Source organism: Anser brachyrhynchus, assembly GCF_964034855.1.
Source record: "Anser brachyrhynchus genome assembly, chromosome: Z".
Classification (NCBI taxonomy): domain Eukaryota; kingdom Metazoa; phylum Chordata; class Aves; order Anseriformes; family Anatidae; genus Anser; species Anser brachyrhynchus.
Genome location: NC_137697.1, coordinates 65,929,510 through 65,952,457, shown reverse-complemented (window position 1 = coordinate 65,952,457; position 22,948 = coordinate 65,929,510).

Genomic DNA, 22,948 nt, shown 5'->3' with positions numbered 1-22,948 from the left:
AAGAAGGAAAGCTAAGTGGTGAGAAGACTGCTCCACTACTCCATACTCTCCCGGAAAAACATAACAGATTCAGGCAGGATTTCTGATAAATGTCTGCTTATTTTCAGCCCTGTTACCTGAGGCAGGATCGGAAGAGAGAGGTGTGAAACTCCCATGCCTCAAGTGCCCGTGCAGGACTTGCTGCCTAGACAGCAATCTGGTTTCATTCCCACGGTTTCTTCCCTCACCAGAGCTCAAATATAACAAAATTCTTGGCCGTACCATTCCTACCCATTGGCTTCTGGAGGCCTTACACAGTCAATAAAGAGAAGAAGGCCACTAGAGAAGGACAGAAAGAGTATCTGAATGCACAGATAATTCTCCTTTTTCATTTTTAGTGAAAAATTAGTAGGAAGAAGTAGCAAGGGCAAGTTAGTCAGCTGAATCAATGTCAGCAGCTTTGTGTTGCCCCTACTTATCCATTTGTTGTCCTGTCCAGACTAGTTATCTGAGTAAACTTTCAAAAGATTGAATCTTTTAGGGATCACACAGAATCACAGAATAGTTGAGGTAGGAAGGGACCTCCAGAAATCATCTCGTCCAACCCCCTTACTCAAGCAGGGCCACCTAGAGCATATTGCACAGAATTGCATCCAGGCGATATTTGAATACCTCCAAAGAAGGAGACTTCACAGCCTCTCTGGGCAACCTGTCCCAGTGCTCTGTCACCTGAACCACAAAGTTCTTCCTCATATGGCGATGAAACCTCCTGTGGTTCAATTTATACCCATTAGCCCTTGTCCTATCACTGGCCACCACTGATAAGAGTTTGGCCCCATCCTCTTTACATTTTCCCTACAGGTATTAGTAGAGGTTGATAAGATCTCCTCTCAATCTCCTCTTCTCTAGGCTAAACAGGCCCAGCTTGCTTAGTCTTTCCTCATCGGACAGATGCTTCAATTCCTTTACCATCTTTGTGGCTCTACGCTGGACCCTCTCTAGAATTCTACATTCCTTTTGTACTGGGGAGCCAAGAACTGCATACAGTATTCCAGGTGTGGCCTCAGCAGAGCTGAGTAGAGGGGGACGATCACCTCTCTCGACCCGCTGTCCACATTCCTCCTGACGCAGGCTAGGATCCCACTGGCCTTCTTGACCACAAGGGCACACTGCTGTTTCATGGTTAATTTGTTGCCCGTTATGACCGCCAGGCCCCTCTCTGCAGAGATGATCTCTAGCAGGTCAGCTCTCAACCTGTACTAGTGCCTGGGGTTGTTCCTCCCCAGGTGCAGGACTCTGCTCTTGCCCTTGTTGAACCCTATAAGGTTCCTCTCGATCGAACCTTCCAGCCTGTCCAGGTCCCTCTGAATGGCTGCACAGGCCTCTGGTGTGTCAGCCACTCCACCAAGCTTTGTATTGTCTGAACACTTGCTGAGGGTGCACTCTGTCCCTTCATCCAGGTCACTGATGAATAAGTTGAACAGGACTGGACCCAGTACTGACCCCCTGGCAACACCACTAGCCACAGGCCTCCAACTAGACTAGGCACCATTGAGCACAACCCCCTGAGATCTGCCATCCAGCCAGTTCTCAATCCATCCCACTGTCCACTCATGGATCCCGCACTTCCAGAGCTTTCCCAGGAAGATGTTATGGGAGACAGAGTTGAAAGACTTCCTGAAGTCAAGGTAGACAACATCCACTGTGCTTCCCACATCCATCCATCCAGTCATCCCATCGTAAGAAGGCTATCAGGTTGGATAAACACAACTTGATGAATCTGTGTTGACTGCTCCTGATCACGTTCTTATCCTCCACATGCTTAGAGATGGCCTCAAGGATGAGCTGCTGCATCAGCTTTCCGGTCATGGAGGTGAGGTTGACTGGCCTGTAGTTTCCTGGGTCTTCCTTCTTGTCCTTCTTGAAGACTGGAGTAATGATGGCTTTCTTCCAGTCCTCAGGCATCTCTCCTGTTCTCCAAGACATTTCAAACATGATAACTCTAGAGTGGCTTAGCAGTAACACCCGCCAGTTCCCTCAGCACCCTCAGGTGCATCTCATCAGAATTATCTCATAGGAACACTATGAAAGAACATTATTAGGATCTTAATAATTCTGGCAGAGAACTTAGTCCTTTCTTATTTCCTTGCTGAAAAAGTAAGGGCAGAATAAGAGAATGGTAAGACAGCAAATTAGCAAAATCTTAAATTTCTGTTTCATGGGCAATTCTGACATTTCATCTGACAACAAATTTGACTTCTACATTTTTTCTCTCTGTCATGGAAAAATCCTAAATATTTATAACATAATGGCTATTTAGTGAACTGCAAAGCTTTTTGGGGTGGCAACAGAAAAATATTTCATGTTCTCAACTTTCATAGGATTAGTATCCACTTTTTCTCTGTGTTGGGGTCCAAAAGAGGACGGGGAAATCTTCTTTGTATTTCTAGATCAATTTCATTGCTTCAAGATTTTTTCATGAACTGCAAATTTAATAAGAACTCAGGGGAAAAATACACAAGGAACTACCGTGACAAGTAAAAGATGGCATCAATCTGTAATATTTAATCTTATGATATAAAATGAGATAGCTCACCCAGGAATCCAGGAACTACTTCTTGTGCCCCCCTCCATATTTTTCATTAAAAAATATATATATATAAAACAGAAATGTTTGTGAGATTAGGTATTCTGCTCATCTGTGGTTCAAATTCTTATAGCAGGTACTAAGGGACATACACTATAAAATATAAAATGAACAGATAAGACTGGGAAAAAAATACATTTCAAAACTATTTAGAGTACTTCTTTAGTCTTCAAATTAAATAACATGCCACTTGGGCTACAGTTAAACAGAGTATTGCCCTTTTCCCTTCAGTATGGTATATAGACTTTAATAAAACATGCTAGTCACTTGGAGTATGGAAGCAGTTATGTAGGATTTAGCAAGGAACAGGCTGGTTATCTATCACTATCTGAGGTATCAGACCTTGAATTGGAGTTAGAGACTTAATTTTCTTATTTATTAATTTATTTATTTATATGATAAGCATAAAACGTATTCTATATATTGTACTGCAGCAAACATCTTAAACTGCGTTCATAGAAACACAAGGCAGTGGATGCAATATATGTAAACAATTTCCATTAAACAACAAAATGGTGAAAATTAAAAAAGTTAAATAAAAAGGCCCAGAAGACTACTGCAAAACACTGAGGCAAAAGAATGTCACTCCTTCCAGATAACCTCTATTTCTTCAGAGATTGTTGACTTCTGGATGTCTAACACACATCTTAATTTCTAGTTTAGTCTGTGTGGGGAAAAGATATCCGTTATGTAGTCCAGAGCTGTTCAACAGGTCATGGATAGCACTTTGACATTTGTCACCCCAGATCTTCCCTATATTCACAATATACAATGGCTTAATATTTCTCCCTAATGTTTCATTCTTGTATTAGTTTTAAAAAGAAACAAAGAAGTATCTCAGATTTCTAAGCTACAAGGTGGTGGTTTTTTTTTTTTTTTTTTTTTTTTTGTTACTGACTATTTCTACACTAAGACAATATATTCATAATTTGTACTTTGAAAATTAAACTAAATCAAAACAGCTGGTTTAACCACAAATCTTCCATACCCATGCAGGAGTCCTGTGCTACACAACTGTTTAGCATCCCAGTTACCAGTTCTGGTAAACAGCTCTTCTTTCTTCACCACTGCACCTCTCTGTAGATATAAATCAAGCAAGATATACAGAAATGTATCTATACACAGCAAGAGGTCTGTCTGTCCTCATTTGAGTGCAAATTGTTTCTCACCTAACATTTAGATAATTGCATGGTACGTGTATTTGTCGTTTGGCTAAATCTACCTTTTTTTTCTGGAATTAAATTAGCAGTATGCATTCTCTACACTAGAGAGAATACACTTTGCTTTCACTGTTCTCCAACTTTTTGTTCACGGAAATGTAATAAAAATATTGAGTTTCATTTTACATTTTCCCTGATGTATGTTAAACTTTTTACCTTTTTTCAAAGTGTCAGCAATTTTGTGAAGGTAACACATGGCTTGTCCTCTTCACTGGATTTCAGATGAATGATTCCATGTATTGCTGTCATTTCCCATTTGTGTGGGAAAACACATCCTCCGATTATTCTGATTATCAGAGTGGTTACAAATCCAATCATCCTTTGCCTTCACTTTCCTCTGTAATAGCTGTAATTCTTAAGATGTGAACATCGTGACCTGTTTTCCAGGTCTTCAATTTTATTATCAAAATAGTGTAATCTTTTCTGAATCACTTGAAAGTCTCACTTGGCAGAAATGCTAAAGTCTTTCACAAAGCAGACTCTTTTTGTCTAGTTTTTATGACTTCATGCACTTAGTTTTTTGCTGGTTTCAAAAGTAAAATATTAGTAATGTATTGTGACTCACGCTAGATGTGTGTACTTCAGGGAGAAATTTCAAAACTGTCAGATTCTAAAGGAAGAAGATACAATTATTTTCATCTTGACTTACCTTCTGTAAAATGTGCACCCAAGAGTAAGTCTTGCAGTAAGATTTTTTTTATAATTTTTATTTTTTTCCTAATAGCACTCCAGCAAGAACCATCCTTAAAATAAGAATACAAGTGCAAGACAAGGTATGGTGTTCTATTGGTAAATACCTTCGGTCAAACTGAATGGGATTATGCCAACCCAGCTGCAGCACCTTGCACTTAGACTTGTTGAACCTCATTAGGTTCACCTGGGCCCACTTCTCAAGCTCGTCCAGGTCCCTCTGGATGGTGTCCCTTCCTTGTTGTAGTGACTGCACCATTCAGCTTGGTTTCATCTGCTGCTTGTTGAGGGTGCAGTCGATCTCACTCTCTATGTCACTGATAAATATGTTATACAGTGCTGGTCCCAAGATAGACCCCTGAGGGATACCACTTGTCTTGGGCCTCCACCTGGACAGAGAGCCGTTGACTCTCTGGATGCATCCTTCAAGCCAATTCCTTATCCACTGAATGGTCCACTCTTCAAATCCATATCACTCCAATTTGGATATCAAGTTGTCATGTGGGACCATGTCAAAGGCCTTACAGAAGCCCAGGTAGATGACATCAGTTGATCTTCCCTTGTGAACTGATGCAGTCACTCCATCATAGAAGAGCACCAGATTGGTCAGACACAATTTGCCCATGGTGAAATCACATGGGGATGGAGAGTTCTTGTGCTCTAAGAAAAGCATCGTTAAAGAGTTGCCAGCTCTGTTCAGCTCCTTTGTCCCTAAGGACAGTGTTCCAGGGGATCTCATCCACTAGGCCTTTAAATAGCTCAAAGTTTGCTCTTCAGAAGTTCAGGGTCCTGACTTTGCTCTTCGTCAGGCCCATATTCCTTGAGATCACAAACTCAACCAGGGTGTGGTCACTGCAGCCCAGACTGCCTCCAATCTTAACCTCTTTCATGAGTTCATCTGCATTGGTGAGCACCAAGTCCAGTAACAGTTCTCCTCTATCAGATTTGTCATAATACCTGGACAGGGAAGTTATCCCCAACACACTCTAGGAGTTTTCTGGATTGCTCACAGCCTGCTGCGTAGCTTTGCCAGCAGACATCCAGGTGGCTGAAATCCCCATCACGATGAGAGCGTGTGAGTATGATGTTTCTTGTAGTTGAAGCCAGAAGGCCTCATCAACAGGCTTCCCTTGATCAGGTGTCCTGTAGTAGACCCCAACCACAAGGTGTCCTTTACTGATCTAGTCCTTAACTTTTACCCACAAGCTCTCAACCTGTCCATGGCTGTTTCTCAGAGGCAGCTCTTCTCAGTCAATCCATTCCTAACAAAGAGGGCAACAGCCCCGCCTCTCCTTCCCTGCCTGTCTCTTCAGAAGAGCTTGTAACCCTCTATTCCAGTGCTCCAGTTATGTTACCCACCATGCACCAGCCATGCAGCCAATTGTTCACATGGTCTGTTCATTTCCTTCTTCTTGGGTCCCAGTCATCAACTGGGGGGAAGAAGGGCATGGAAGGGCACTTCGGAGGCAAGGGAGAGACTCTTCCTCCTGTTCCTGGCAGAGATGAACGTCCAGTCTCACTTGCCTTGTGAGTCGGTCAAGTTTGTTGGTTCAGTTTTTGAGGCTACCTTATCTTCCCCTTGCCAGGATTTAAGGTAGGGCCATTGCTCAGCCAGTCTCAGCACATAATAACATTTCTAAATTTCCCACACAGATTCCTGGATGCTTGAAAAGTTTATTCAGCTGGGCACACTTACAAACATGACATCCATTTCTGCCTTCAAGACCTAGGGGGACTTCCAGATTCTGGAGTTCCCTGGAACTGAGGGTCTGGGCAGCTCTTTTGATCCTTGGGAGGTCTGTCTGGGTGTAGGCATCTGCATGGGAGGTTGTGGACCCTCTGTCTGAGTTTCAGCCTCAGCCCAGCAGGCACAGCAGGTGGACACCATTTCTGTTTCAGTAGAAGGCACATTCCTCTGTTGTTCCAAGAAGAGAAGAAAGCCACCCACCTTGTAGCTTCCTGCACCAACTGCCTTGCCAACTGCAGTGCCACTGCCTGTTTGCCTGCCCTGCTCTCCATGCTCCCGGTCGCTTGCGCCCCCCAGGGTTTGTTTATGGAGGAACAGGGATTCAAGCTAAGACTGATGCATGTTTTTATGGAAGCTCATAAAACTTTTCCTCTCAGTTTTCTCTTTCTAGACAGATTAGTTGGATGAAGTCTTGACTTTTACATAGGGACAAGAACCTAGAAAAAATGTGTTTGCTTACTCTAATTATCTGCTGGTTTCCATTGCTTCTGTAAAATTCCCTATCTTCTTCCACCGTAGATCCAGCTTACTTTCAGACAAAGTCAGAGAACTAATCAGGCTTAAAAATTTCTGAGTTGAAGAAGTCAAGGGTTCCTTCATAGGCAGAAGCTGTTCTTGTGTTCCATGCCTTCAAGCATAACTCAAGAACACTAAGTGCAAAAGAGAAAAGGGAGTTGCAGAATGGTCACACAACTTCCTAAATTTGAATAAGTGGTCAGTCACAAAATTAGAAATAACTTTTCAGTCCTATTACCTATCCCTTAGCTATTGTGTTTTTCCATGTTTTTATTTTTATCCTTTTGAGCTTTTGCCTAAGGAACATGTGGGATATTCAAAGTATTGTCAAACATAAAAATTTTGTACATATATCTTTGTTTGTGTGTTTTCTACATGGATGCATTCAGTCAAACTAAATATGGAATATTCAAGAGACAAAGCTTTGATGGAGACATTTCTACTCCTGGGACAGAAAGCTGTAATTAGGAACTACTATAATTATGCCTTGCAAAATCTTGACCTTGAATTTCTCAGCCAGTTCTATTTTATATGTTCGTTTTAAAAGTCCTTCTTTATTTATTCTATCCTTTACAATGAATAGCTAAGAAAAAAAAGATTTGGGGTACCTCTATCAGAAGTGTTTTTTAGAAGAAGTGTTGTGGTTATTCTAGAAATATAATACACTGGTTTGTTTTGACTTTAAAAGCCTGATACTGAAGTAGATTAGCCAGACCCACTGGGAAAAGGATGATGTGGAAGGCTGGATCTTTTCTGACAACCTGTGGAAGATTTTTACTATAAAAATGCAATGAATAAATAATGAAAAACGTGACAGTCTATTGCTCTGGTTTATTGTATCATATTATTCATGCAGGTAGCGGAGAAGCACCCTGTAGTATAAGCCTGTATCCATTCGGGAGGATACATCTCTTATTCCAGAGTTCCTGACCTTACTCTCAAAAGCAGATAAAAGCAGATGAATAATAGCACTGTGCATGATTTATTTTTTAACTCATCCATAACAGTCTTGATTGGCATGGGGGGAAGGGAAAAATGGCTTAGAAAATTAGATATAGAAGTTTCAGATGGCAGAGCTGGTGCAGCAGTGTATAGGTGCATATGGCCATCATCAAGTGCCTTCTGGGGGAGTGAGGCAAGAGCTATGTTAGCCAATTAATTCTCACAGAAATGAAGATTGAGTTGTTTGCCGTTGCTTGACCGAGATTTATTTTCATCCAATTTCTCTGATCCTTTGTTGCTGCTTTTTTTATTGTTAAGTTTCCATGCAAACAGAAACCATGATGAGGTTCACCCCACTGGCCAGGAGTCTTCTGTCAGAGAGTTAGGTATTGTTCTCTTCCTGACAGAAGATGTAATTTCTCTTGCCACATACTTCATCCAAATCTTCCGTTCAAAATTATTGGTTATCCACAACTCATTACTTCATCAGTAAGTTTATTTATCTTTCTCATACCTGAAACTCTGTACTGTTCTCTCAGGTCAAGACCAATGAAAGCAGTTATTCTGGCCTTTAGTATATTCTATGCATGTTTCCTCTTCAAGTCCTTTAAGAATTCGTTAATTTATGCCTGAGAAGCGATAATGACCAAAGAGGAAAGGGAATTACTCAAACTGGGCCCCTCACATAGCAAAGGGTAAGCTTCACTGCAGTCATTTTATAGGCAGATTGTACCTGGTACCCTCCGAGATTTTTACTAATATTAGCTAGTACTGATCCTCTGAGATTTCTAGTCATGTATGAATATCCTTGTATCATAGAAAGTCACTTCAGTCAACCTGTTCAGTTGTCACCCTATTCAGCTGCCCTACAACAGAGTAAAGGATTACTCTGTTCTGTGTACCTTACTTATCTAACAAGGAAAGATGGAAAATAAGATTAACTAGGGTATACCTGAGGTAGATCTAATGTAACAGGGAAGTCAGGATGCTTCATAAAGATCCTCATCTCTACTGATTGCTCCCCTTGTTTCCTAGCCTTGTTGTACTGCACTTAGTACCCTCTAGCTGGATCATGTAGAAATCTTCCTTCGCACATATGAAACCTTTTGGATAACATAGCATTCCTTTTCAGTCATCTTAAGTTATAACTACATCTTTCACCTAAAAATATTTCACAATAAACCCTCATGCAGATACAACTTCCTTTTGTATCTGCAAAGCAAACTTATTGTTTCCACAAAGTTTTAAACTTCTCCTGTTTTTCTTCATTTTCTTCAATAGTCAGTATTAAAAGAATAAAGTGATTTTTCTTGGTCACCACGGTAAGAGAGAGAGAGAGAGAGATGATATAAAATGTTAGAAAATATTAATGTTTACATATAAATATATTTATATTTTTATCAGTAAGGTTTCCAGACAGTTTTTGTTGTGCTAAAAGAACTAAAGCACCATGAGAATTAAAATTTGTTAGCAGTCATCAAATCACCTCAAATCTGTTCATTTAGAAAAAAAGAGAGCACAGTTAAGTAAAGTATATTTGACAAAGTCTGAGCTAGGGTATAGCTGCCTAGCTTGAGCTAGGGTGTGATCTCATTGCACATAGTACATCAACAAGCTGGTTTACTGAACCCATGTTCAAAAACCTCATCAGCAAAGTAACAAAGAACAGCTGTCCTACATATTCTGTAAATGTGATGAAATTTGTTACACTGCAGAACTACCTTAAGAATTGACCCATTTTTGAAGCATCCTTCCTCTTTTGTGCTTAGCAGAGTTTCACCTGAGCTCACAGTCTTGTTTATATTTTGTTTTGAATGTTTCAATGTAAGTAAGGAGTCTTAAATAAGTTAGTTTTTTGTTCGTTTTTATTCCTTTCAGACACAATGATCTTCAGTCTTATAAGCAGAAAACAGAATAAATATGAATAACATTGAACACCATAATGCCATATGGCCTCTTCTGTAACGGAATAGAAGCAACATTTCATTTGAAACAATTTTTATGGGTATGAATTCAGCTTTCAGAACAATTTTACACAACTAGAACTGTTTATTTTCTTTATTTGCTTTTGTGGCTTACAAAGTTTTAAACAATACACACACATATATATAATATATTTGAGAATTATTTTATTTTTCTGTAGTTGCCTTTTTATATAAGAAATTTTTCACATCTGTGTTGTTCTCTGCAGAAAAGGCTCTCATACCTGTAATCACTCCTGTTCTTCTTATTCCACATGGCTTTGGGGTAAAATATCAACATTCACAGTAGAGGTCTCTTCTCTGAATGTACAGGGTGTTCCACAGTATTAGAAAATTCTGTGTTCCTCTTCAAAAAATTAATCATTTTCAGGGTATTTTCATGAGAGAAGTTCCTTAAAAAATGTTGAGGTAATCATCCTAAAGTTAAATTGCAAGGTATCTGTTTCATTTTTGACAAATATTACCGACAAAACATTGCCAATATAGATTTCTGCTCACTTCTATAGTGTTCTACACTATACAGTTCTACAGCCATCTCCTCCCCTGCTAGGATGGTAAACAGCAGAGCAAAAGCAGACTTTTAGAAAAGGTAAATCACAGAGTCAGGAGAAGATGGATTACGATTCTGTATATATATGATAAGAAAAAATAATGAAATTATGGTGTCTGAGGTTGTGTCAGTATGAAAATATTTTGAGAGGTCTTGCACTACCAGTAGAACATTTTAAGTTTTCTAAACTTAAGTTCTATAACTTCCTAACACAAAATATATTATGGTCGTATGAGATAGTCCTTTGAACCTAGCTATGTTTAGATGTTGCCTCAAGAATCACAATAACATTAATTGTAGGCAAGCAGAGGGAGATCAGATGCAATAATATGTATAAACAGTGCCTCAGATGTTGAGTCATAGGTGCTGAGCAAAATATGGAGGTAAACTGGTTGAATGAAAAATATGGCTGAAAAATCTGAGAATAAAAGCTTATTGCAGGATCAAGATGGTACAACCACACAGACATGGAAAAGAAATCTTAGGATAGGCAGCAATATTGATTCAGTGGGAGGACACCACAATCAGAAATATATACTCTATTTGTTATCCCCATGGGGAAAAAAAAGGGTAAAACACAATAAATCAGAACACTGATGTTAGAAAGATGAAAACATTAAGGAAAAGATAGTAGCTGACTCTTGAGGTTAAGTAACAGAAACATTTTTTCAACAGGAAGAGTCTTCACTAACACAGATATTGTGGGGATGTAGAATAGAAATTTCTGACATACACATGGTAGGAAATAGAATGAGCTAGTCATATTATATGGACATTCTACAGAATTAAAAGAAAAAAAAAAAGAAAAAAAAAAGGAATGAAGGAAGGAGGAGGGCCAGAAACATAAGAATATTCAGGGAAAAAAAATAAAATAAAAAACAACAGATTGGCCCAGCTAAACTGATTATATTAATCTGGGGTCAGTGTTTAAAAACAGATGAGGGTTTCATGAGGGCCTCTGAAAGTTTCTGCAAGATTGCAATGAAACTCGGCAACAGACTTCTAGTGCAGGATTGATCTGCCAGGTATATTCATAAAGGGAAATATTAAGAACAAATGATTAATTTAAATAGTTTTGAAACTGTAGCAGAATCTTTCAGCTCATAAGTAAAGCACATGAGATTTTTTTTGTTCAGAATGGTTGTATACTACTGATTATACTATGCATAATTAATTATGTAGCTGAAATAGAGCCAAATACAGTTTATAGCTCTGGGGATAGTGAACATTTCACAATTTGAAATTCAGGTCCAGGCTCTCAAGTGTGTTTTTTAGATATAGAATACTACGAATTCAATAGATCTTCACACTTTGCACCAGGCAGCTGACTCCTTATTTTTAAAAGGCAGATTTTATTTGCCTGATATCCTGTCCTATCATAGATCATATGAGAAAAGGGAGTGGCAAAAAGGATTAAAATATTTCCAGACTCTATTGGTGTTGTTTTGCACTCATCTTGCCATTGTGGGAGAGGCTGCTGAAGTGCAGAGCAGCAGTTAATTAGTGTTTCCTGCATTATTTAATTAAACCCACCTTTGTTCTCCATCTGTATTTTGGGCCCCAAGTTGTGCAGACCTTGCTGCAGAACCCTGAGGAACATTCATTAATCTTTGTGTCTGCCGAATACTAATTTGCTGAGTGAGAAAACTGCAATCATTTTATGTTGTAGAAAGAGTTTCCTACCTGATAAGCTGCATGTAGACAAAAGAAAATCTGAGGCCTAGGACATTTTCATTACACATTGACAGCATATGTAGTGAGGCTTTTAATTCACAAGAGATATTTTGTGAAAAAATCATAATTTTAATTTGTAGGCCAGAATTCTTTGTGTGCTAAGTCCCAAATAAATATCTGTTTTGTAACACCCAAGCATGGGAAGCAGAAGAAGAAAAATAAAATAATTGCAATAAATTTAGCATTATCTACGAGACAGACAATCTTCCTTAGAATAAATATGTACTAGCACTCAAAAAGACAGAAAATGGTGTCCAAGGCATATGCAAACAAACAGAACTTCTCATAGAGTAGCCCATTTTTTTCTTCAAACAGAAAACATCACCTTCATTCAAGGAACCCACAGGGAATCTCATCCAAGAAATCAAATGCCATCTGTTGTTTAGCAGATGTAAATATTGACACTGGTAGTATTTCACTTGTTTAAAAGGATAATATAGAAATCATTTAGTAGTCAAAATAGTTGGTGTCAGAAGTGACCTGAAGGGGTTGAGTTCAAGAGTAAAATGCTTAATTCTTATACAAACTGGCTATAAAATCATTAGATTTCCTGGCAAAAATGTGCAAGACAAAGACTCTTTAATCACAAGTCTGCTTACTTAGTATTTATACATAACTGGAAAGGTACAGTGCCATCTTGATTAGAAGTTTCAGAGAAGATCTCTTAGCATCATTTGTCTTTTCTGAAAATACAGAGAAATTCTGGTCTGACTTACAGAAACTTCATCTGTACTGAGAGCAATGATGGCCTTTGAGAAGAACATCCTGGAGATGATATACTAAAAGTCATATTATTACATTATAATGCATAAAGCGGATCATTAATTTCTATTCAAACCCATTTCTTCTGATAGAGAATAGAGGTTTCAAACATGGCTGATGATATATTACAGGAGAGTAGTGCTTGCTTATAGAGCAATTTGGTGCTACACTTCACAACCCTATTTATTGAGAAGTGACTGTAAGATTTTTTTTTGCTTTTTTTTTGTTTTTTCTTTAACTGTATGCTTTGATATGTATGTAGAATGCTGACCCTCAGTTTTGGTTGCACCAACAAAAAAATGGCATAAAAAAATACAAGTTGTTATGGACAGCAAAAAGGGGGTACAAGATGTAAAACCACTTGATTAGTGGATGCACTAACAACATAGCGTTATGGGAAATGACAGAAACAAGAAAAAGTGTACAGGAAGGAGAAATTAGCATTAATTACTAATCAGGACAGAAATGCAGCGGAAAGGAAAGGGAAGGAAAGGGGAAGAGAGAGGAGGGGAGGGGAATGGGAAGGGGAATGGGAAGGGGAAGGGGAGGGGAGGGGAGGGGAGGGGAGGGAAGGGAAGGGAAGGGAAGGGAAGGGAAGGGAAGGGAAGGGAAGGGAAGGGAAGGGAAGGGAAGGGAAGGGAAGGGAAGGGAAGGGAAGGGAAGGGAAGGGAAGGGAAGGGAAGGGAAGGGAAGGGAAGGGAAGGGAAGGGAAGGGAAGGGAAGGGAAGGGAAGGGAAGGGGAGGGGAGGGGAGGGGAGGGGAGGGGAGGGGAGGGGAGGGGAGGGGAGGGGAGGGGAGGGGAGGGGAGGGGAGGGGAGGGGAGGGGGGGGAGGGGAGGGGAGGGGAGGGGAGGGGAGGGGAGGGGAGGGGAGGGGAGGGGAGGGGAGGGGAGGGGAGGGGAGGGGAGGGGAGGGGAGGGGAGGGGAGGGGAGGGGAGGGGAGGGGAGGGGAGGGGAAGGGAGGGGAGGGGAGGAGTGGGGAAGGGAGGGGAGGGGCGGGGAGGGGAGGGGAGGGGTGGGAAGGGGTGGGCAGGAAAGGGCAGAGAAGGGGGCAGGGCAGGAAATGGAAAGGGAAGGGAAGGGAAGGGAAGGGAAGGGAAGGGAAGGGAAGGGAAGGGAAGGGAAGGGAAGGGAAGGGAAGGGAAGGGAAGGGAAGGGAAGGGAAGGGAAGGGAAGGGAAGGGAAGGGAAGGGAAGGGAAGGGAAGGGAAGGGAAGGGAAGGGAAGGGAAGGGAAGGGAAGGAAATGGGAAGGGAAGGAAATGGGAAGGGAAGGGAAGGGAAGGGAAGGGAAGGGAAGGGAAGGGAAGGGAAGGGAAGGGAAGGGAAGGGAAGGGAAGGGAAGGGAAGGGAAGGGAAGGGAAGGGAAGGGAAGGGAAGGGAAGGGAAGGGAAGGGAAGGGAAGGGAAGGGAAGGGAAGGGAAGGGAAGGGAAGGAAGGGAAGGGAAGGGAAGGGAAGGGAAGGGAAGGGAAGGGAAGGGAAGGGAAGGGAAGGGAAGGGAAGGGAAGGGAAGGGAAGGGAAGGGAAGGGAAGGGAAGGGAAGGGAAGGGAAGGGAAGGGAAGGGAAGGGAAGGGAAGGGAAGGGAAGGGAAGGGAAGGGAAGGGAAGGGAAGGGAAGGGAAGGGAAGGGAAGGGAAGGGAAGGGAAGGGAAGGGAAGGGAAGGGAAGGGAAGGGAAGGGAAGGGAAGGGAAGGGAAGGGAAGGGAAGGGAAGGGAAGGGAAGGGAAGGGAAGGGAAGGGAAGGGAAGGGAAGGGAAGGGAAGGGAAGGGAAGGGAAGGGAAGGGAAGGGAAGGGAAGGGAAGGGAAGGGAAGGGAAGGGAAGGGAAGGGAAAGGGAAGGGAAAGGGAAGGGAAAGGGAAGGGAAAGGGAAGGGAAGGGAAGGGAAGGGAAGGGAAGGGAAGGGAAGGGAAGGGAAGGGAAGGGAAGGGAAGGGAAGGGAAGGGAAGGGAAGGGAAGGGAAGGGAAGGGAAGGGAAGGGAAGGGAAGGGAAGGGAAGGGAAGGGAAGGGAAGGGAAGGGAAGGGAAGGGAAGGGAAGGGAAGGGAAGGGAAGGGAAGGGAAGGGAAGGGAAGGGAAGGGAAGGGAAGGGAAGGGAAGGGAAGGGAAGGGAAGGGAAGGGAAGGGAAGGGAAGGGAAAGGGAAGGGAAAGGGAAGGGAAAGGGAAGGGAAGGGAAGGGAAAGGGAAGGGAAGGGAAGGGAAAGGAAAGGGAAAGGGAAAGGGAAAGGGAAAGGGAAAGGGAAAGGGAAAGGGAAAGGGAAAGAAGGAAAACAAGCCACTCATACTACAGACTGCCTTAAAGAAAAAGCATACAAAGAAAACAAAACAAAACAAAACAAAAAATGGAATGGTGTAATTTAAGTGTGTGTGGTGATTGCCCCATTCCTTTGATCTTACTGTTTGACTTTCTTCTTTCTAGCCTGTGACTTGAGGGCATGCATACAGATCTCCTTCCTTTCTCTGTTAGTTAAAGGCTTGCTGAGCTGACTAGGTTTAACACTCCAGTCAATGTTTGTAGAATGAAAAGTGTGAACTGCCTTGAGACATGGAGCTGCCACCTGCACCTCTGCTATGGGCTTCCTTGCTGTTTAAAGCAAGTAAGTAGTAAGGAGCAAGAAGTCCTCGATTTCCGTCTTTCCTGTGACAGGAGTCATACATTCTTCCTAAATTTCTGTCTCCTTATTTCATGTTTCCCAAGGGAAGCAGCAGTCTTTCCACATGTTTTATCTGGACCTGAAATAGTAAGTGTCCAGTTGGATCTTCTCTAAAAAATTAGAAATAAAAAAATCATAGGTCTTCAAGGTCTGATCTCCAGTGGATCATGACATTAACCACAATACACTGTGGTTAAGTCTCACAGAGCTTTCCTTAGTGAAATCTCAGTTTGTTGAGTTTATAGATAACCACTGGCACATTGAAATGATGAAACAGCAAATGAATTTCAGAGTGCTTGTGGACATGTGTAAACGTACATCATTTCTTTGAATAATTTACAAACTAGATTTTCTTCAAAATGGCATAAAACCTGGAATGTTCAAAACTGGATCATTAAGGCATCTCTGTCTTCCCTCAAAGAACATAGAAATTTTCACTGCTGTACCTTTAGTTTGTGTCTTATGACATAAGATGTATTAGCAGAGTTGAGAAAGTGCAGCCATGTTTTAATTTTGATTTTTTGGATAAAGATGATTTCACATGAATTTTCATGTATGTTTATTTGTTGGCGTTTCGATTTATTTATGTTTGTTTATTTATTTATTTATTTATTTTGGGTGGTGGTGGTGGTGGTGGTGTGGGGTTTAACAGTAACATAGCTGTCTTCCAGCCTTGTCAGCCTAAACAGTTTCTGCTTCAAAAGATAGGAAGATGCAGTAAATGTTACTTCCATTGAATCACTAACAAGATTTGGAGCACATACAATCATAGGAAATAATGTCCCAGTTTAATAGCGAAATAATGTTGTTTAGAAAATGACTGTGTGTCTGAATGTGTGTCTTTGTAAAGTTCTGGTAACATAAAAAACTAAAAAGAAAGGACATTTTTTGCTTTTTTTTTCTTTTTCTATGCCATTAATAAAACAAGAAAGTACCTTCATAATTAAAACAAACAAACAAACAAAAAATAAAGGGGCAGAGAGAGAGAGAGAAAGAGAGTGATTGCAAGAAAATGAATTAACCATGAGTTGTTTATTCAAAAAGTTTTTCTACAGTAGAATATAAAAAGTAGAATAGTTTTTTTTTTTCTACAAGGACTGATGAAAGTTATATCTGAGCTACAAGATGAGGAAAAAAATCAATTTCCTTGTTATATAGTTAATTTTGGGTGAACATTATGGCACATTTTGGTATCATTAATGTGGCTGGTAAGTAAAATGATGGCAAAATTGTCCTTTATTATGTTATCTCTAAATATCTCACTCTATAAACCTGTAATGTAAACATGAAATTAAAGGGTAAGGTTGCATTACAGTTTTCATAAGATATCCTCACTGTTTGATTCTGATGGATTGTTCCCTAATTAGGTAGTAGGAAACCTAATTGATTTTTCATTGGCTACCTAATTTAAATTAGAAATAATCATCAAGTTCTGTTTGTCTTTCATTACAGCAATTATTTATTGGGTTCCTGCTCATGGAACAAGGGTTCTATTGTTCACAGGCCACAATTTTTCCCTGCTATATCAGGTCACTTCATTCATTGCAACACAGAAATAGTTGTAGCTTATCTATTTTGTCTCAGACCAGAAATAATCCTGGTTTAAAAACGTATCATACATGTTTCCCTTCTCCAGCTGCTCTCTCATCTTTGCATTAAAAAATGGTAATGTTCCACTTAAACACACCAAGGAAAAAGAAAGTAAACTCTTTCCTCTGTTACTGTACTTTTTCCTCCATCTCTAAACATTAGCCTTCTCAACTGGCACTGATAAGGAGCTTCAGCCTTTATGTAATTATCGTGCATTTAATTGGTGTCTTGTATCTAATCAATAGTTTTAACTCTCTGTATATTTTACAGTAGAGATCCTTTTCAATGGCCTTCAGGAATGTTATACTTATAAACCTGCTGTGAAATTTTTGTTCTGAATTATCAAAAAATGTTAAAAAAATACATTTTTGATATTATAAGAGTTAGGTATTCAATGACTAATATGAATTTGAAGAAATTAACTCTTATTGAGAAGATTTGAGCAAAATAACTAGTCAATATCATTTCTTCCAAATTACCTAAGGAGGATTGGTCTATCCCAAATGGGTTAGACTTAATTTGGCTTTTGAAGATATTTGAGCAGCTGTGATGAGAAGTGGATAAGGAAGCTTGCTTTTTTCTACTTGTAACCAGAAAAGTAGGTTGTAGTGCTCTACACATGAACACAAGAGGTGACAACAGGTGATGAGTTGTTTTATTAAGGAGGGTGACCTTATTTTCCCTACCATATAGATCCAATGTATCCTTGTTTCTTAATTTAACTTCCATTTTAGAGAACTGTTGTAAAAATTATATTTATTTAATTATTTTTTAATGCAAGTGGCTAATTATCTCTAGGTAATTACCTTTGTGCTTCTAAGAACATATTTGGATAAGTAAGTGCCTGAGTTGATTATTTATTTTTATTTTTATTTTTTTTAACATACAAAACAGAGGCACAGATAACAGAGTGCAGTATTTTGTTCACCAGTTTCTGGGTTTCGCATCAGAATCTTTTAAGTGTCCTGGGAATGTGTGAGGAGACAGCTGAGGAGTTATGGCTCAGGGTTAAGAGGCAGACTGACAGGAGTAAAGTTACTAGTGTAACATATCTATGGACCTCCTAGTCAGGAAGAAGATGAAGTTTTCTTCCAATAACTGAAAGAAGCTTCCTCTTCTAAGGCCCTAATCCTCTTTGGAGTAGTTCTAATCCCTCGTATCTGCTGAATGGATAATACAACACGGAATAAGCAATCAAGGAAGTTTCTGGAAGTGCACTGAAGACAACTTTGGAACACAGGTGACTGAAGAACCAACAAAGGGAGATTCTGTGCGAGATGTGATTCTTATGAACAAGGAATGACTGGTTGGTGAAAGCTGGTGGCAGCCTTTGCTGCAATAATCATGGTAGAGTGGAGTTCAAAATCTTGAGAGGAGAAAACAAGGCAAAAAGTAGAATCGTAAATCTAGACTTCAGGGGAGCAGACTTTGGCCTCTTCTTGGTTCTGATTAGAAGAATCCCGTGGGAGACATCCCTAGAGAAGAAATGATTCAATTTTCAAGGATCATCTCCTCCTAGCTCAAGAATGGTCCATCTCCACATGTAGGTTATCAAACAACGGTGGCAGGATGCCTGTGTGGATGAACAAGAAAGCTCATAAAACTCAGAAGCACAGAAAGGAAGTGCACAAGAAGCAGGGTAAGATGATCCAGGAGAAGTATAGACATTGCCGGAGGATGAAGGGAGTGTGATACGAAAGAACTTCACCTGGAGTTGGACTGGATAAGGAATATAAAACACAACAGAAAAGCCTTCTGTGGGTAGAGGATCCATGCACCATTATGTGCTGTGGGCTGACTGAAAAGGAGCAATGCAGAAAAAGACCTAAAGGTCCTTGTGAACAGGAAGGTAGGAAGGTAAACATGAGCAAGCAATGTGCCGTTACAACAAATAGAGTCAAGAACATAGTGGGTTGCATTAGGAGGGGTGTTTCCAGCAGGTTAATGAAAGTGATCTACTCAGCCCTGGCCACATTTGGATAGCTGGGTCCAGTTCTGGGCTCGCCATCAAAAAAGACGTGTACATACCAGAGAGAGTCCAGTGAAGGGCAGCAAAGATGATGAGGGAACTAGAGCACTTCTGATATCAGGAGAATGGACTGGAGAAGGGAAGGCTCAGGAGGACATTATTCATGCGTACAAATACATGAAGGGGGGACATACAGACGATGGAGACAGGCTGTTCTCAGGGATTAAGGATCAGAGGCAATGGGCAAAAAATATAATACAAGAAATTCTATTTAAACTTTAAAACTTCTTTACTCCGAGGCTGGCTGAATACTGGCACAAGTTGCCCAGAGAGGTTGTGGAGTCTCTTCCCTCCATGGAGATATTTAGAACCTGACTGGACACACCTTCTGTAGGGAACCCTGATCTGACCTGTGGGTTGGATAGATGATCTCCTTAATGCCTGTCATCTTCGGTTATTCTGCAGTTCTGTGAAGTAGATATATCTTAACTCCGTGACAAGCAAAAAGTTTCTAAAAGACAGGATATGTTGCTGAAATAGTTATGGGCATTTTAATTTCATTAGTACAAGAGCATCTTTGCCTTGGATTAATCTTTTTGTCCACACAGAAGTGTACTTATACACACTTGGTTATTTTTGAATCCATTTGTGTTTACTTGAAATAAAGGAAAGCAGTTTCAATTATTCACATGATTATGTTTTATATTATTATTATTATACATTATAGCAAGGTCCAGCCCAAAATTTAACTCAGGAGTAGGCTATAATCTGGACTAATGCAATTTAGATTTTTGCACAGTTAATTTTAAATGTGCATGCAGATCAGCTAGAGCAAGCCCTGTACAGTGCTCATGGACATTGGAGGTGCTGTCAAGGGAATACAGGAGCTGATAATATTGGAGGGGTGGGAGGGAAGAGGGTAGAATCTCTTGTAAAACTATTTTAGCTCCAATGAATTCTGTGAAACAGATCTACTCCTGGAAGAATTTGGTCCCAAGTATTGAGGTAATAAGGAATTCTAAAATTGTATCCACTGCTAGGCATGTGCAAAATGGTATTCATGGTATTCTTCCTTTTTTTTTTTTTTTTTTTTTTAATTCAGCTTTGTCACAGCTAGTGTAATTTTTTGGCACTCTTAAGATAGATGTTTTAAAATGAATTCTTAGTGTCTGCTTAAGACAGGCACAATTGACCTGAATTCTACTATAAAGAGGACTTAAATGCCAACAACACCAAAAAACAGTATGAGTGCACCCCCTTGTAGTCAACAAAATAAAAAGACTAAAGGTAGAAGACAAGAATATGAGATATAATAACTTTTGCCAGACTCCAGTAGTGATATATTACAAACATAAGCTTTTTCAAGCTTTTCTAATAAAATGTAAATTGATTAGAATTTTCTGATCTATCTAATATCAGGAATTCATTTTTTTTCAGCTTATTAAAAGGGTGCTAGAGCTGGCTCCTTTTTAAAACAGAGAAATTAACTGAGAATTTTGGATTTGTCGATTCTGGAACTGACTATTACGCTGCATGAACTAATGATCAGTGACTAGTGCTAGAGTTAATATGTTTTTTGTTAAAGTTTCTGCATCATATTATCATATTACTATGAGTAACAATTAATTTTTACAAAACAGTATTGTGGGGAAGATTCTCTACATGTATAAATCAACATTGCCTCACTGGAGTGAGCTTTTAAAAAACAGCTGAATACCTTATTCTCTTCTAATGAATTGTGTGTAGATTTTTTTACAAAAATCTACCATGGTAGAAAAGATTTTTGTCTAGTTAACAAATTGTAGAATGAAAAAATCATTCTCAAAATCAGTGAAAAAAAAAAAAAAAAAACTATTCACAATACATGATATGAATTAGCTATATTAATATACTTGCCAGAAATGCAGTGTTTTACATGATACAAGGATAAGTATTTCTTACTAGTTCTAATAACGATCATATCTGGCAGTATTAATTCACAGATCCACACCTTAGAGAACGTTGAATCATATTTTTTCAGACAAATAAATAAAAAAATCACACACCGATGCCAGATTCCTGATGTGTATTATCCCATCAGAGTTCTATAGACCATGAATATTTTAAGCATGTCTATCAGCATGGATGATTTGAAGCAACTGAGCATGAGAAACTTTGAAACAGCATCCTCTTAAAACCCAAATGAGAAGCATATCCTTTGGATTAATTCTTACCACTTTGTAAATTGCTTTCTTTCCAAATGAACCTACTCCAAATTTCTAAGTCTCAGACTTGTATTCTCAGATGCCATGAACAGAATCAGAGAACAACCTTGCAAATCTTGTGAATTATCTGTGCACCTCAGAGTCAAGTCTGTGTGTTTTTCAAGACAAAGAGCAAAGTTGCAGATGGTGGTGGATAGCCTAGAATCTTATTATTTTTTATTTTTATTTATTTATTTAAAGCAGAATGAGGTAATAATTACAAAACCAAATCAAACCGAACCAAACAAAAAACCAAACACAGAGCAGATATCTGTATGCTATGATTGTGTCTAGGCTGTGTTGCATAACCTCTACATGAAAACATGTAGGAGACTAAAAGTTTTATGAAATTTAATAAGAGATTGTGCTTGCTGCTATGAATGTTTTCATGATATTGTTCCTATGTGACTAGACATTACTGCTTACTGAGCAATTACAGGAGAAAAGTACTGAAAGAAGAGCAAGTCTCATGGTATTTCTTAGGTACTCAGGATTTAGACGCAATTAAATCTGAAAATCCTTATGCTTTTCTTTACACTAAATGGAAAGAATTACTTAGAAGAAAGAATTACCACAGAGCCATCTTGAAATAGTTTACAAAACTCTGCAGATTTTAGAAATTTACTTTATCACAGACTTAGGTAAAATGCATTCTTTTAAATATAGACAAAATATATGCTTGCATTAGCTAAAAAATAAAATGCAGCAATATTTCTACCTTTACGTCTTTCCCTGAAAACACATATTGATGTAATAAGAATCTTATCTAGCAGTGCAGCATCAGCTTCAGAATCAGAGATTTGTCCCCAGTCCAAGAATAATTTGACAAATGGCATTGAGGTTGTTGGTAGCTCCATTTATCAACTTGTATAATGTAAGTGATAGGGAAAACAAGATGTCTATTAATGCTAAACTACTGCAATGTAGACCTAGTGTTTTGCTGGGAAAATTGCATAATTATGCTTTGACAGAGAAACAGAAGTACCCAGAGTGATCCAGAGGGCCTGATAACATTGGTAATTCATTTGTTTGCCATTGAACTCAGTTGGCTTGAAGACAAGCAAATATAAAGTAAAGTTTAGTTTACTATGCCCTCAAGATTTTACCTTGTCTTCCACTACACTTTGAAATCTTGCTAGATATAATCTTCAAGTCTTGCTGTTTATTCAGTGGCAAGCTCAAACTATTCTCCATTATTTTCTATCAGAGGCTACAAAGAATATATAATTTAAAAATAAATAAATAATTAAATAAAATAAAGCCCTTTTCATTGATTTCTAAAGCAAACATAATGCATTTTTTTTCCTTAACTGACAGTCATTCTGAGGTTTTATTTGTGCCATAAAGCTATTCCATGAATGAGGTTAAGGCAATTGTCAATTTGAACTGGAAAATTGCAATGTGCCCTGAAGTTTTGATATTAAATGCAAGTATTTTCATGCCTGAACTTGTTCCCTTTTCATTGAGACTTCCATTTGTTCTCTTTTCATTTTTTATTTTTTATTTTTTAGTTTAATTTTTAATTTTCTTCTACAGGAGAGCCTTGGTACAGCCTTTTTTTTTTTTTTTTTTTTTTACAATTTGTAAAGTCATTTGCATTTTACAAACAAACAGGTCACCATAATCTATATTTCGGTTTGCAGGCTGCACTGATGTGAATGAGAGCATAACGATGTCACAAGATGAAGAATCAAGTACACTCTATGCAGATAAGGCTGATGTGATGA